The sequence below is a fragment of the Nicotiana tabacum genome, chromosome 8 (assembly GCF_000715075.1).
Source record: "Nicotiana tabacum cultivar K326 chromosome 8, ASM71507v2, whole genome shotgun sequence".
NCBI lineage: Eukaryota > Viridiplantae > Streptophyta > Magnoliopsida > Solanales > Solanaceae > Nicotiana > Nicotiana tabacum.
In genome coordinates, this window is record NC_134087.1 from 4,410,175 (window position 1) to 4,427,725 (window position 17,551).

At 40.2% G+C, this 17,551-nt stretch overlaps 1 long non-coding RNA gene across 1 annotated transcript; it reads left to right on the top strand.

The window, feature by feature from the left end:
- The first annotated feature begins 645 nt into the window (after window positions 1-645).
- On the top strand, window positions 646-2,448 carry LOC107767480 (uncharacterized). Its single transcript, XR_012693857.1, has 2 exons — window positions 646-1,011; window positions 1,752-2,448. It is a non-coding gene; the product is annotated as an uncharacterized LOC107767480 (long non-coding RNA).
- Window positions 2,449-17,551: the final 15,103 nt, after the last annotated feature.

The window sequence follows — 17,551 nt, forward strand, 5'->3', positions numbered from 1 at the left end:
TATTTCGACCGAATACATATCCCACATGCTAGCTCCGCCATGCCCCCACCCCTTGCTAACACCCACCCTTTACTATTTTTTGGTTTTCCATTCGGTGTCCAATATCCGCATTGGAATTCGACTATATTCGGATTTGCTGCTCCACCTTGCCTCCACCCCATGCTAACCCCCACCCCCTTCCTTTCTTTTTTTTTTTTGATTTTCCACCACGTATTCGATATCCGCATTGGAGTCCGACTATATCCGGATTCGCGCTACGCAATGGCGGACGCACGTAGTGGCAAGTGAGTTCAACTGAACCTGCTTCATCAAAAAATAATACTGTTTATATGTATAAATTACAATTAAAGCTGCCTAATTTTGTATAAATATTTTATTTGAACCAACTTGACAACTATATTTTACCACTAAAGTTATGTACTTCTGATATTGAACCCACCTGCAAAAAATTCTGGGTCCACCACGGGTTGTACATAGGGCCTCATACGAGGGAAGCGTTTCCTACCAAATATTTTTTTCATACCCAGAGCTCGAAGCCGAGACCTTTGGCAAGGCAAGAGCAATCCCATATAGGGCACCACGTTCTTTGGTGTCCACCCCTTCCTACTTGTTGCATATATACTTCCAATCTCTCTCAAAAAGCCTAAAAAAGAAAGAATTTTTGCCTTTTGTGTGGAGCAGAACAAAAAATTTTATCACTTTGTCTCTTTCTCTCCACTTTGATCTCATCTCTTGCATTAAATTCGTTGTTCTTCTCTGTTCTCTCTGAGTCCACAAACTGATTGAGGAATCAGCTTTTGAAGTTCTCTCTCTCTTTTTTTCTCCCTTTTTTATGGATACCTTTTCTGTTCATGAGGAAATTAAGGAGGAGGGCGAGCATGAGAAAAAAAGATAGAAAAGTATTCTTTTAAGTTCTGTATATCCCGATAAGCAGAATTGAAGGAAATAATTGTATATTCCATTGTTTTCTACATATATATGTTATCTCTGTTCCGATATCTGCTTCTGCCGGTAAGTCATGTATTAATCTTCGAGATACAGTCAAACCTCTCAATAACAAACTCGTTTGTTCCGAATATTTTTGCTGTTATATAGAACACATATTATAACATAACATGAAAATTGGTTCCGAAAAAGCTTGATTTTTATAATGAAATATTGTTATATAGCGATTTTGTTATAAAGAGGTCTGATCGTTGATCCGTAGGAACATATATGTCGAGCTCAGACTATATATGAATATATAGAATTTAATGAAAACTCATATGAGCGTGTCCTAGTGAGAGCTTAGTGAACCAGGCTGCGTGACATAGTTTGTGTCTATTGTAGTAGTGTCTTTGGCAGAGGCCGATCCACTGAACAGGGTCGGAGCCAGCCCTTTGGTTATGAGTTCAGCCTAACCCAGTAACTTTGATCCAAATCTTATATTTATCTTCAAAAATTCATCGAATAAGCTCAAATTATTAAGTTAGAATCCAGTAACTTACTATAATCTTGAACCCATAAGCTTCAAATCCTGGCTCGGCCTCTCTGAACCTATGCACTTTTTAATTACGAGTTCGAAGTTTAATAATTTTAGATAATTTGTTTCGAAAATACTGGTTCATTTAACAATTAGGAAACGTGCTACATATTACTCTGGCATTTGAGTTTTGAATCACCTCTGTTTTGGAGTATTTTCTTGTTTTTTAGAATAAAAAGTTTTGATTTCCTTTAACATGTTCTGCTTTGACGTTGAAATTCCTTTCCAGTTTTGAAGAATAATTACGATGTCGATTATCAGCGAGTCAATGACGATGAAATCGGCAGAAACACAAACAGTGAAAGCAAAACTTACAGCGGCAATCGAGGTTGATTTCGCCAAATGCGACTGTTGCGGATTGACAGAGGAATGCACTCTTTCCTATATTGAAACAATCCGGCAACGGTACCAAGGGAAATGGATTTGCGGATTGTGTGCGGAAGCAATCAAGGATGAGATCCTGCGATGCGAGAGGCTGATCAGCGCGGAAGAAGCGTTGAATCGTCACCTCAACTTTTGTAAGAAGTTCAGTTCATCTACTCCGCCTTTGAATTCAACTGTTCACTTAATCGCTGCGATGAGACAGATTCTAAAGAGGAGTTTGGAGTCTCCGAAATTGCTTAGGTCGATGTCCAGTAGTCCGGCTGAAAACACCAGTGAGATGAAGCACGCGGTGTTACCTCGATCTGGAAGTTGTATTCCTACAATTTCTTTGGTTGATTCTAGTTCGTTTCATGCTATGGGATTAGACGGAGGTTGTGAATGAAAAGTAGAATTCGAGGTGAAAATGGAAAAATTGAAGGTTTGATGAAAACTCAGGCCATGGGAAAAAATTACTCAAGTAACGCTTAATTATGCTCACAAATGTAAACACAACAGAACAGTTTGTTGTTTTTTTACAGAAATGAAATAGTACTTGCTCTAAATTTGCTGTTGGTTGTGCGTTCAATTGTAACCTTTATTCACCCAGCAGATGTTACTACAATTTTGATTGATTAGCTCTTAGTTTATCTTGTAAATATGCATACGCGAAAGCCATCTTTTAGCTGAAAAGCTGTAATATTCCCTCTCTTCAAATTTGTGTACCTCTGCAATTTTGCAATTTTGCAGTAGAAAACTTGGTTCTACTAGAACACGTTGATCGGTGAATTACTCTCTCTGTTCCAATTTACGTGAATTTGTTTGACTGAGCACGAAGTTTAAGGAAAAATGACTTTTGTAATTTGTGGTCCTAAACAAGTTAAAAAGGGCCCCAGAGTATTTGTTTGGTTATAAAAGCTTCTCATTAAGGATCGAATTGTAAGTTTAAGCTAAATTGTTACCAAATTTAGAAGGGGTCATTCTTTTTGGAACGGACCAAAAAACAAATAGATTCACATAATCTGGAACGGAGGGAGTATGTGATAAGGAGTAGTTTCGGGAGCCAGTGAACTGTGAATTGTGGTTTATTCAGAAACTTTGAGCAGAGAAGCAGTCATTGTCCGTGCATGGCTAACAGAGGTAGACCCAAGATATAAAGGTGGTGAGGTCGCGGGGCACATGTGCGAACTACTTAACCAGTGCCGCATGTAACTTTTGAGCTTAAGGGTTCCACATAAATATATTGATAATATCTAGAACTTTTGCTGAAGTAAATGGGGTCTAGTGAACCTCTACTCCGAACATAGGTCCGCCTATGATGGGTAGCCTGAAGGAAAAAAATAAGATGATAGTGAATTGTGCTCATCTTGCTCTGGCCTAAGTTATTTTTTTTTTCCTCTTTGAAGGAGATATGTAGTCTAGTTTCTCCCAAGTCCGATAGTACTCGAGGTTAGATCCTGGTATGTTGCCTCTCTCGTCGTTGGACGTTGTCACTGATGTCTTATTATCTCAGAACACAGCAATTGGTGGCCGTGGAGGTTCGGAGAAGGAGTGCGGAACCAAAATATGGTTTATTTTTACTAAAAATACTCAAATAAGTGTAAAAAAAAAGTTACCAAAGTATATATAACGCCACTAATAGTGGCGCTATACAGTAACGTTAACTGTACCGTTACTGTATAGCGCCACTATTAGTGGCGTTATACTGACAAACTTACATAGCGCCATTAATAGTGGCGCTATATGCCTTATACCCTGACCCCACCAATAATGTCTGGTTTCAATAATTTAAATGTGTATAAAGCCACTTTTTGTGGCGCTATATACAAAAAAAAAAATAACCCGGCTAGCCATTTTCTATATAATCATCGTAGAATCGCCCCAACTTCATTCAAAATTTTTTTTAACTCTTGTTGGTTTCTATTGTTGTTAAATTCTCCAGCATTTTTTCATTATGTCTGAAGAACGTAGAATAAGAGTATCATTATATTGGGGGGGTGAGGTTGTGATGGAGAATAACTCTGTGGGCTACAGTTTACCTGCTAAGTGTAATGTTAAATTGCCACTTTCAATGGAGTACGAAACATTAATATCGTTGTTATGCAAAAAAATGAGTGTGAGAAAACGTTCAGTGATACTCAAAGTAACTGGAAGATATCCGTATTCCGTTACGCCGCAAGGGGTTGCTTTTTTTACTCAGAGTTTAACATCGACGATGATGACACTTTGAGTGATTTCTTGAGGATTCCGGACGAATGCCGGGAATTTCTTGTAATCACAATGTTGGAGATGTACGTGAAGGTCGAAGACGTTCCAAAAAATAAGGTTGTGCGTAGTAGAGATAATCCTCAGTCATCGGGTGGTTATTCTGGATCAGTTTTTGCCGGACATGTTCCAGATGAAAGAATTTTTCTTGATTTAAATTTATCACCGTCGGCGAATGATCAGCGAGAAAATAATTTATACCCTGTTTTCCATAATTCACAAGAAAAGTGGTAAACTTCAATTTTCATTTGTGTTAATTATGTATATTTTTGCGTATTGAACAAATTTTAACGCTCATTTATGTAATAGGGGGTACCGGCCGGATATGAATTTTACAAGTGACCCATCCGGTAGTCATCACCTAACTGAAAACGTCCATCATGGAATGTCATCACATTACAACTTGTAAGTGAAAAGCTATAGCCATATATAAAGCATTTATTAATTTAGCACCTTATATTTTTGTTGAAATGTGCAGTGAAAACGAGCAAGTTGAACTACCCGTACTCACTCAATTGCCCGAAAACGACGTATTACATCAGGATCTGGCAGATGAACAGAGTGAGGAAGAGAACAGCGATTACGATAACAATGCCGATGAATCGGGAGACGAGACACCATTTGCTCGTGAGGATGGTGATGAAGATGACAAGGAGGAAGGACCGGATTTGAAGAGAGCCCCCCATAGACGAAAAGTGAACGAGTCTGAAGTGCCGCTTCATTCAAGGGAGATTCCTTATATTGATAACTTGCCAGCCGTGCCGGATGTGGAAGCTCTCACACGGGATTTTGATGAAATCCGGACAGCAATGTGGGATGAGTCTAGACCAACGGTGCTTGCAAAGGGGATGCTTTTTCCTGATAAAGCACGCGTAAGCAGGGCTTGTAAAATGCACAATGTTAAAGAGTGTCGTGAGATGCAGGTATCGGAGTCAAGTCCGACGGTATACAAGGCTATTTGCCGCAGGTGATTTTCGCCATGTAATTGGATGTTGCGTGCGTCGAAGAAGAAAACAGGTATGTGGAAAGTGGGTAAATACATTCCCACCCATACATGCGAAATGGACACTTTCAACGGGAATCACTTCAACTTGGATATTGACTTGATATCTCTTGCTTATTCCGCACATCGAAGCGTCCATAAGGTATAAAATCAAAGAGTGCATTACAGAAGTCTACCAGGAATATGGCCACACAATTACTAAAAGAAAGGCATATCTTGGGTGCAAAAGAGCGTTTGAAATAGTCTATGGTAACTGGGATAAGTCATTTGCAGATCTGCCTAGCTACATGGCTGCACTGCAGCACTTTAACCTCGGAACAGTTATTGAATGGAAGCTTGAGCGGAGTCCGGGTAAACTAGAATATATATTCAATTACGTGTTTTGGGCGTTTAAGCCAGCAATTGATGATTTTCCGTATTGCCAGCCCGTAATATCCATAGACGGAACTCATGTCTATGGAAAGTACGATATCAAGCTATTAATAGCCGTGGCTGTAGATGCAAATGGACAGATATTTCCTCTAGCCTTTGCTATTTGTGCAAATGAAAGCACAGAGACGTGGACAATGATTTTGAACCACTTGAAAGAGCACGTTGTCAAACATCGTTCAGGTATTTGTCTAATATCTGATCGGCACGGGGGTATATTAAGTTCTGTGGAGAACCTTCCTGCCTGGCAAGAACCTTATGCATACCACCGTTACTGTGTGAGGCACTTTAAGGCCAATTTCAAGAAGGCACCTCCCAAAAAAGATCTACATGATTTGATGTGGATGGCAGCAACAGACCACCAACAACATAAATTTCGGAGGCATATGGATTCTATCAGGCAAGAAGACGATGCAACATATCGTTGGTTAATGAGACATGATCCTAAAAAGTGGACGTTGCATGAAGATGGTGGAAGACGCTGGGGAATTCTTACTACAAACGTGTCAGAATCCTTCAACGGGTTATTAAAGTCGGCAAGAGGATTGCCCGTCACAGCCATGGTGCGTATGTCGTTCAAGCAGATGGCGGAGAGGTTTGTACAACGGTCTGCAGCTGCAACGGAATTGATGGAAAGGGGTGTTGAATTTATGCCAGTGCCTATGAAGAGATTAGAGAAATACAGACGGCGAGCACATTGGCATTCCTTTTTGCAATATGATAACGAACGAGGTATTTTTGAAGTTCGCACCGCTATCCATAATAATCGTGGTAATAATGTACATACTGTAAATGAATCCACAAGGTTATGCTCATGTGGGAAATGGTCAATCTACCACATGCCTTGTTCACATGCCATCAAGTGTTTTCAACGTGTTGGTTATGCGGAGACCAACTATATTGATCAACAATATAGTGTTTCCAAATACCTAAACACATATAGTGGTCAGCTGCAACCAGTGGGTTCTGAGCATTACTGGCCCCCAGAACCATTTAAAATGGTGTGTAACAAGTCCTATTTGCGTAAAAGACAAGTGCAGAAGAGAACGTGTATACGTAACCAAATGGATGTTAGTGATATCGTATATGCAGGCAAATGTGGTATATGCTCGCAAACAGGCCACGACCGTAGAAAATGTCCTTTGGGTGACAACAATAATCAAGCTCAGGGCGGGTGTTCTTCTATTGTACCTAACTACCCATGAGTTCATGTTGTAATAGTTAGTTGTTATGTATACGATTTAAGTATTTATGAAATAATATTTTCTTGTTTGTTAATTATGATTTGTACTTTCCCTTTTTACCTATTTAAATAATAATTTAATATAATTATCGATATATTTATTATGTGTGTTGTCTTGTCGCTATCACGATATTTAATACACAAAATATACATATGGCGCTATGTGTGTCTTGTCTTGTCGAACTGAAAAAGCTGAAAACATCATGATATGGCACCATTAGATATGTGTGACCGGCTGACATAAAGTCATCTCGTCAACATCATGATATGGCACCATTAGATATGGCGCTATCTAATATAGCGCCATTAGATATGGCGCTATATGTGTATTGTTTAGCCTATAAATAATGAGGTCATTGTAGTTATTTTGTGTGCTAAAAATTTCCCCCAAGGAATATTTCATTAAAAGTAAGTAAGATTTTTATTATAAGCAAATAGTTCACAAATGGCTCAACCTGGTCGTCCACCAATTTGCTTATGTGGAAAACCATGCATGATGGATTGTGGGTGGGAAGGTGCTAATGTTGGACGCCGCTATTGGTGCTGTATGAACAAGTTGTACAAGCAACCTGACGAACCTACTTGTGAATTTGATGAATGGGCTGAGGAACCATGTTATCAGGAAAGCTACAGGGATAGATTACAAGAATTTCATAATATATTGTTATACCAGCATAGAATACAAAAGGAGGCAGATAGAATTATTATAGATATGAGGGAGAAACTAAAGGAGGTGGAAGATAAAAAATGGAGAGCAGAATGGAATTGTGAAGCACACAAGGAACGCAACGTAAAATATAAATGGGAACTTGCGGAGGTGAAGGCGAGAGTGAAAGAGTTAGAAGAAGAAAAAGAACAAATGGAAGAACGATTTAAGTGGTTGGAGCGAAGAATAAATGATAACTGAGGATGGAGCATTGACGTGTATGTGTTTAGTGTCATTTTCATATGTCATGTATTTTTATTATGTTGGCCTGTTATGTTTGTGTTTGTGTTGTAGTAATGTTTTCCTTGTTTGTTGTACTAAATTTTATTTTAATTTAAGTGGAAGTTAAGTTTAAGTTGTTGTGTTACTATACCAAAAACTATAAAACGAAATGAGAACTAAAAAAAAGTAACTGTCATATTCGACTAAATATTGTTGTTAATGTACAAAAAAATATTATTTACACCAAAAAAACAAAAATATGGAAGACCGAATCAATGTGTCCCGCATCCGGTGTGTCTCAAAGTAGCCGTTGGCCTGAGGCGCATCCCCTGCCGCCCGGATACGCTATCAGGATCATCATCAAGAAGTCATCTCCTTATGGCCGGATGCGGCACAGGATGACATGTATCAGTGGTGCTGTCAGGTCCAGTAGAAGGCTACATAATAATATCAAACTTAGTATAGAAAACTACATAACAATTCACAAAAATTTATATTGTCTTACTATAATCGTGTCTGGATCCTGAATGTAGTCATCTGTCGCAGCATCGCATGAAGCCTAAAAAAGTAAATTAATAAAGTTAAAACAAAATAAATAAGTTATAGTAAAAACAGTAATAAAATTAATACTAATAAACTCATACCTGCGCATGTGATGAGCTGCCATAACTCAGTCGGTGGCCACTATCAAAATCTCGGATCGGTCGAGACTCATCAGTGGTAGACGGGCCAGGGAAATATCTACCCAACTCCACTCCTTGAAAATCCGAGCCCATGATCAAGAATTGACCCGATGGGGTCACCTGCGACGTGCCTGGAGTGTTATAAATGCCAAGGCTGTAAGACGGCATGTCGGTCTCATGCATGCCACCTCCCATATCAGCAGCAACATCATCAGCAGGAGCCTCAAAGCCCCCTTGCTGGGGACCTCCTCTCCACCCACGACCGCGTCGTCCAACACCAGCAGGTCGTCGTGGAGCAGCAGCAGCTCGTCGACCACCACCCCGTGGCATACCACGACCTCGCTGGTATGTGGCTGGGTCAACATAATCTGGCTGGTGTGCCAAACGCTGATCCGATCGGCCTCGCTGCAGTGTCTGGGCAGCCACATCCATTAAGCGACGACTATAGTCCTGCATGATCACAGGGTCGTGGACATAACTCTGCATCTGCTGCCCCATACGATATACGGTATGCAATCCAATCGCCTGCACAAAAGTTTTTAATATAAACTACGTATTTGACTAGAAATTACTATTAAAGTAATTGATAATAACAGAAAACATACCAGAGCCTCATGTCTCCCGGCGTATGAGACGTATCGACCATCTACCTGATGAACTGGGTTCCCGATAAAAAGTCGGGAAACAGTGCGGTACCATGCCATATAAACTTCGATAGGAAAGTGTTGCGGAGCTGGGGTCAAGTCCCCTCGGCTGTCCCAAATACCCAACTGCGCTGTCAGCCACTCAATAAATGTGTCGTCCACTCTCATCCTATCATCCCTCTCATAATGTAAAGGATCCCATGCAGGCTGAGTCGGTATAGACTGCGGAAATCCAAACTGACGAAATACTCGCTCTGAGGCATGATGCTCAACAATATCGAGGCACGTGAGAGGGATGGAAGCCCTCCAAATCTGGCGACCGTGCGTGCAATACGCTGGCAGGGTACCTATCAGCTCTTCGCTGTACGACGTCCAGATGAACTATCAAATAATAACACAAACCGTTAGTTTGCGCAACACCTAGTTAAAAATTAATTGGTAAGTTTAGTTAGATATTCACTTGTGCATACTCTAGAAAATCCAACACATCCCTACAGAAGGGGAGATTATGATGGCCATGATACTCTCGTGCAAGTCTACGACGCAATACCCACCTACAAGCTAGAGGGAGATCAGGAATATGTACATTAGCCGGTAGCTGTGGTAGAGGTGGCCGAAGTTGCAGAAATCGCTCCCACACCCAAACCTAAAACAGAAAGTTGACGTAAAGATTAACTCTAACTAGGTAAAATTGGAACTAAACGACAAATTATTTGAATAAGTTGTCACCTGTAGAAGTGGCAGAAAGCCAGAAACGTCTCTCTGTGTGCCCATGGATGCCCGGCACATCTGCTTGTACAAAAAAGATAGGACAGCACCACCCCAGCTGTAGCTGACTGTATCATCAAAGTCCGCAATATGATGCAGAAAATGAAGGCTCACTAGGTTCCCCGAAGTGTTCGGGAACAAAACCCCTCCAAATAGAAGGAGCAACAACAGCCTCGTATATTGCTCCACATCCACCTCCGCTGAGTCGTCGGTGATAGTATCGTGGATCTGCACCAAGTGGTCTCTAATGGGGACCAACTGCATACGACTATTCCCAATTGCTACATCTGGGTCCTCGGACCTGAAGCCCGTGAGCCTGTGCAACATATCCATATATGCAGCCCGGTTAAAATATCTCATGTTCCCAGGCAGTAAAACTGGAAAGCCATCGGTGGACAGGCCATATAAAATCTCGACGTCCTGGAGTGTGATGGTGGCTTCGCCGATGGGCAGATGGAAAGTATGCGTCTCCGGTCGCCACCGCTCAATCAACGCCGTGATCAAAGCATAGTCGAGCTGTATCCGGCCAATGCTAATGATCCTATATAATCCCATCTCCTCCAGGTGATGGACCACACAGGGATGTAGAATGCGGGGAGGAGTCAAAAACTTCCACAATAAATCCACTCTCCTGCCCCGAAAAATTTGCGTAAGCAACTCTCCCCCCATATATGCTCGGATCTATGCTGGGGCTGTAGGGGTAGTAGCTCCGACGTCCGAGGGCCGGGATGTATAGGTGCATCCATGTCGTCAACTGAAAATTCATAATTTTTAATAACTATCATTAAAATTTATGTGTGTTTTTTATAATTTAAATTCATATTTTTTAACAACTTAATTGTAAAAATTATATATATACTTATGGGTTTAGTGCTAGATTTTCTGAAGCTCAGTGGTACCAAACTATCATTAATAATTTTATATTTTTTTAATAATTTTTATTCATATATATGCTCGGATCTATGCTGGGGCTGTAGGGGTAGTAGCTCCGACGTCCGAGGGCCGGGATGTATAGGTGCATCCATGTCGTCAACTGCAAATTCATAATTTTTAATAACTATCATTAAAATTTATGTGTGTTTTTTATAATTTAAATTCATATTTTTTAACAACTTAATTGTAAAAATTATATATATACTTATGGGTTTCGTGCTAGATTTTCTGAGGCCCAGTGGTACCAAACTATCATTAATAATTTTATGTTTTTTTAATAATTTTTATTCATATTTTTTAATAACTTAATTGTAAAAATTATATATACCTATATATAATTTTTATATATATATATATATATATATATATATATATATATATATATATATATATATATATATATATATATATGGGTTTCGTGCTAGAATATAAGATAATTAAACAATTACTACACAATACTACGCTACAAGGCTCTACATTTTACTACGCTAAAGGGGTCTACGTTTTACTACGCTAATAAAGTATACATTTTACTACGCTAAAAAATAATCTAAACTAAACAGCATAAAAACACATAAATATACATGAGGATATTAACAAACACATTTTTAGACTAATTTACATATTTTTATACAACACTAAAATTAAATCCGGATAAAATTTAACATGCTAGTTTCGAAAAAAATAAACACAAACCGAATAGAACTTATACAAATCAAGTAATATGCATTGTTATAAAAGTTTCAACTTAAAATAAATCGAAATAGCTTGATTTAGAATTTTTGAAATGTAGATAGATCAAAATTTTTGACTCCGGAAGAGTGAATCCACAATAACACGAAGCTCTACTCGACAGTGGGACCACAAATATTAAACTTTTATGTGACGGGGGACCCAAAATTTTTTTTTTTTTTAAAATTGGGGCAGATGGTGTGGGGGGGGGGGACCAGAAGTGAAAATGAGGGAGATGGAAGACGGAGATGGAACGAAGAAGAAGAAGATGGGGGATTTGTATTAAGGGGTATAGCGCCACTATTAATGGCGCTATGTCTTCAGGTATAAGGCATATAGCGCCACTATTAATGGCGCTATGTAAGTTTGTCAGTATAACGCCACTAATAGTGGCGCTATACAGTAACGGTACAGTTAACGTTACTGTATAGCGCCACTATTAGTGGCGTTATATATACTTTGGTAATTTTTTTTTACACTTATTTGAATATTTTTAGTAAAAATAAATCATATTTTGGTTCCGCACTCTTCGGAGAAGTGGGTGACACTTTCGTTTTCTAGAAGTGGGTGACTACGATAGCTTTATAGGTGTCTGAATTCTGATGGTGAGTACAAAAGTAGGGCTAGGACACTGTTGTTTGTCATGCTTACATTCTCTGGGACCAAAGCTGACCATTCTTGTGCTCCAGGCCTCAGATAAGGACATTCTGCCCTAATTTCTGGGAAACAAGCATTGGTCAATGAGGATATAGTACATACAACAAGTTACCTACACATCACCTAAACTGCTTTTAGGCCCATCCTCTTTTATTCTGTTAGGATGGTCACCAAACTTCAATAATTTTCTTCTACTTATTGTCACCACACATGATCAACCAACTCAATCATGTTCTTGTCCTGTTCCAAATACAAGGGAAGTTGTAACAAAGAATCCTCATTATTTCAGATAATCAATGTCCGTCAAACTAGCTTCCTGAGCCGAGGGTCTATTGGAACCAGTCTCTCTACCCTCACTAGGTACGGATAAGGTCTACATACATACTACCATCCTAGACGTCACCTGTGGGAATATACTAGGTTTGTTGTTGTTGTTGTAATGTCCGTCAAACTAGCCTGTAATGACACACAGTTCATGGCTTTATTTGGTTGATTATGTGACAGACGATCCAGTCTGGTCCTGGATTTGGTACTCCATAAGACCGGGATAATAATAATACTATAGTATACTTAAAAACAAACACTACAACTCAATCACAAGTTCATTGAAATTGATTTAATGGATTTTCAATATTCATTTTGCTTCAATGGATTCTTTTAAGTCCAAATGACTAACATTCTAAAACTACTGCATCGCTGTTCTTATGCAAAGGTTCAAACAGAACTCTCTTTTTGAGCAAAATAATATGCTAGGATTAGCAGGGTTACACCTTGTTTCGTATGTTGTAACACTGCACTATCAGACTCCAAAAACTCATTCTAATAACAATGTCTAAATGATTCCATTGTTTAGTTGGGAAGCACTGTATGATAACATAACAACAACAACAACAACAACCCATTGTAATCCCACAAGTGGGGTCTGGGGAGGGTAATATGTACGCAGACCTTACCTCTACCCCGAGGGGCAGAGAGGCTGTTTCCAGGAGACCCTCGGCTCAAGAAGGCAACAAGAGACACTATATTAGTACTATCAATAGACTCATAATAAAATAACATACAATACCATAAAATCCATAACATAACATAAATACCATAAAATAACAAAATAACAGCAATATAAGAGATATAGGAAATACGAGGAAGATGTAAGGTATACTAATACACAGCAGATAAAGCCCATCATCAGTAGCTGATCAATAGCATCCTAAGACTAATTCCTAACTGGCTAATCTCACTCTAGTGCGCTGTAAAAAGAAATCACAATTTCCCCTAACCTACAACCTTAATGCTCGATCTCCATAATTCCCTGTTAAGGGCCATGTCCTCAGTAACCCTAAGTCGCGCCATATCCTACTTGATCACCTCTCCCCAATACTTCTTAGGTCTCCCTCTACCTCTCCTCGTACCCACCACAGCCAGTCGCTCACACCTTCTCACCGGTGCATCAGTGCTCCTCCTTTGAATGTGCCCGAACCATCTGAGTCTTGCTTCCCGCATCTTGTCCTCCATGGGGGCCACACCCACCTTCTCTCGAATATCTACATTTCTAATCTTATCCTTCCTTGTATGCCCACACATCCACCTCAACATCCTCATCTCTGCAACTTTCATCCTCTGGATGTACGATGACATAAAAGGAGAAGAAAAACTGTGAAATCGGGTTTCCATGTTCATCCCTTGAGTGAGAACAAGAGGATTTGAGGTCTTAGTACTAAAGGGTAAAGGGCATGCCGGCGCACTAAGCTCACGTTATGCGCAGGGTCCGGGGAATTAAGGGCCGGACCACAAGGGTCTATTGTATGCAGCCTTATCCTGCATTTCTGCAAGAGGCTGTTTCCACGGTTCGAACCCGTGACCTCCTAGTCACATAGCAACAACTTTACCAATTACGTCAAGTTCCCTTCCTTAGTACCAAAAGGTATCCATAGGAATTACTTGTTTTCTTATTCAGTGTGCTATATAATTGAAAGTGAAAGAAGGAACTTCAGAAGGGTTGCCATTATCTGTCACCAAGCTGTAGTAAGAATTATTTGAAACCGGGTTTAGCAAATACTGAACCAAAGGATTACCAAATGAATGACAAACAGGTTGGTAAGTTAGCTAATCAACATCTAATCTTGTACAGCTCCAAATGATTTAGTTTTTCTGTCATCATTACCATAAAAATTCAATTGATTGTAAAACTGTTGTACCATGTATTATATACTAGACATTATGTGATTAACATGTTAGTTCGGATATTACATACTTGAACATACATTTCCTTAAGCATCTTCCCCGTTCAAAGGGAAACAAGCTGACCGAGTTGCTGAAGTTTTGCTCGGAGTGCATCTCCTATTTGCTTTACAATCTGACCTCTTTTTGGTACATGAAGAACAGCAATAACAACAACCCAGTTGTTTGACCAAAAAGTATGAAACTTTTTGTTAAACTAATAAAATAAAAGGATAAGGGGGTTAATCCTAGTTAATGATAATATCCCTAGATCTAAAATCAATTTATATGGATAATGTGGGACCACTTCGAAATAGATTAAATGGAAACTGTAATAAATGTAGCTGTAGTTGATGTGATGAAAGTAAGTAATAACAATAAATGACACTAAATGTAGATAAGGAGGAAAAATCACTCAATAATGAAAGGGGCAAATGATTCTTTCTTTTAACAATGATGAATGACAAGAATATGAGAGCATATTACACACTTTCTCGGATCTGGTGGAAATGACAATAGGTTGAATATCAAGATCGAATCTCCTTCAGAAAGTTGTTCTTTATATTTATCTAGAGAGCTTGCCTTTCAAAAGTGTTCTTATCAAAATAGAATATTAACCCCCCCAACCTTATCTCTCCTACTATTATATGAGATATTCCCGAAAAAACTCTAAAAAGAAGGAATATTCAATAGAATATTTCATTTGTTAGTTCCAAAGTTATACTAGCCGTTGCTTCTGTCCCTTGCTGCTCGACCTCGACTCTGATGAACCCTTCAACGGCTCGTTTTGTTCTCTATTGATCGACCTCGGCCAAACTGCTCAAAAGTTACAATTTTCACGATAATTATCTCCTCGTGGTGAATCTCCTCGGTCGGATTTTGACCCATACAGTTAGTCCAACCGCTTATCGAGGTCGCCTTTTGGTCGACCTCAATGAACGGACTTTGCCGGTCACAGCTCGAGAGATTTGAATGGGGAAGTCGAGTAGTGAGAATTGTGGCCAAGCTGATGATGTGGCGTTTTGAGAGCCAAGCTTAATGATGTCGGTTCAGAAATGACATCACAGCCCCATGCATCATCATTATGCCTCTTCCCGATGCGTTGCATCGTTTTCTGTGTCCCTGTCATTTTGATCCCAGTGCATTTGACAGTTATTTTTCTCGATCCATACGCCGATGTTCTCTATAAATAAAGGGGGAAGCCTTTTGAAGGAAACTTTACGTTTTCTAGCCTCTTGAACCTACATATCTTCTTTCCTTCTTCTTCTTCTTCTTCTTTTTGCATTCCTTTTTTCAGCAACTCTTACCATCATCACTTCTGCACTTACAATTCCTTCATATATGTATAACAAAGGATGGCTAGTGCATCTTCCACCCCGAGGGGACTTCTGACCCTGTTCCGTTATTAGTGGTCATGCCTTCTCGTGATGAAGGGGAAGCCATTGTTGTAGAGGATGAGAGCTTCCCCACTATGGAGGAAATCATTGCTCGTTATTCAGGCTCCAGGTCGGACTTCTCGAAGTCATCTGTGGATGAACCCCAGCCTGTGAAAACCAAGATGGAGTCAACCCATCTTGTTGTGCTTAGGTCCAAGTACAACATTCCCGCTCTCATCAATCCGCTCACTCTGGGTATTGCACATTTTACGCGTACCCATTCCAAGTGGGATATTCTCTACCCCTTCCCCTATTGGCAAAGGAGTTCTGTTGCTATTACAGCATCTGTCCGACCCAACTCTCCCCCTATATTTACAAACTCTTTCTCGTGATGATAAAGTATGCGGAACTGGCTGATCATGGAATTTCCATCCGCTATCTACTGCATCTTTTTGTGTCAAGCTTCCACGGGGGACAATGATACATCTCTGCCACCATGGGACCAAGGGGCTGGTGGTGAAAATGGACAATAAGATGAATCGTCAATTTTGGGTCAACTTTTTCTACATCAAAATCGAGCACGTGGTAGCGAACACTAGTGGATTCCCTAAGGAGTGGAACATCATCCGTAAGTGTTTTTGTTAACTGATTGTTTGTTCTTTCTTTGGTGACTTGATTGTTTTTATTTCTTTTTGTGTAGACGAGAAAGATCCCCTACGTTGGTCGCCGATATTCGCGACTGGGTGGCTCAGATTTTGCCCCACACGGTGGGAATCCGTGAATGGTCGTCGTTAAACAAGAAGTTTGGGCGTAAACCTTCTTCAACCAGTAAGTCAAAGTTTCGATCTTTAGTCACTTCGACCTTAATACCGTCCTGTTTTTTACTTAATGTGGTTTTTCTTTGTTGTTAGGTCGGAGAGCTCCGAGGAAAGCGAAGGCTCTGACCCCCTATTTTTGTCAATCGGGTACATCGACCGGATCTCTACTCGCCGTGACTGTAGGCGAGTCCGCACAGACTGTTGCTACTTCTTAGGCTTTGGCCTTGCGTAGGCCTGGTCATCGAGCGACTGCCTCTTCAACCGAGACTCTGAGTTCTCCTTTACTGCATTTTGTGGATTAGTCATCGTTGAGTGAGGGTAAAATAGTTCTGTTAAAAAGGCGAAGAGTAGAGGTAGTGGGGAATGAAGAGCCAGTGAGGGGCGATCCCGAGCGGTTGCGGTTGCACTCGAGGGTGGCATGGTTTTGGATGCAAAGACTGCGTCCCCTTCAAATGTGGAGATTGCTTCTTTGTCAGAGGTCGCCGTGGAAGGAGGAGGGCGACCAGAGGTAGCCGAGATCATTACGGGGAGTGAACCATCATCATCAGAGCGAGCTGACATTCTTTCCCCTACCGAGGAGAGGGAGAAAGGTGTGTCCATAGATGACTATAAATTTGGCTCCGACGTCGACCCCAAGAGGAGAGGATGTTTGATGAGGGGTTTACCCGGGTCGAGGTGAGAACTGATGGATCTTCTCGTTCTATAGTCATCCCTTTGTAAAATGACCTATTGGCTAACACAGAGAGTGTGGTCCCTTCTTTGGCCCCTCTTTGCTCTAGCGCCGAGAACATAACTCTACGGTCATTTAAGGATGCTGATCTGTCGTTAGGCATATCTAGAATGGATCTGAGGGTGAGTTTGTGTTTTCCTTTTTGTTGTTTTTTTACTTTACATCCTTCTCCTTTTCTATTTTTACCGACTCTGTTTGGATTTTCCTTTTTTTCTTAGACTCTCATTTTGGAGATCGATAGCA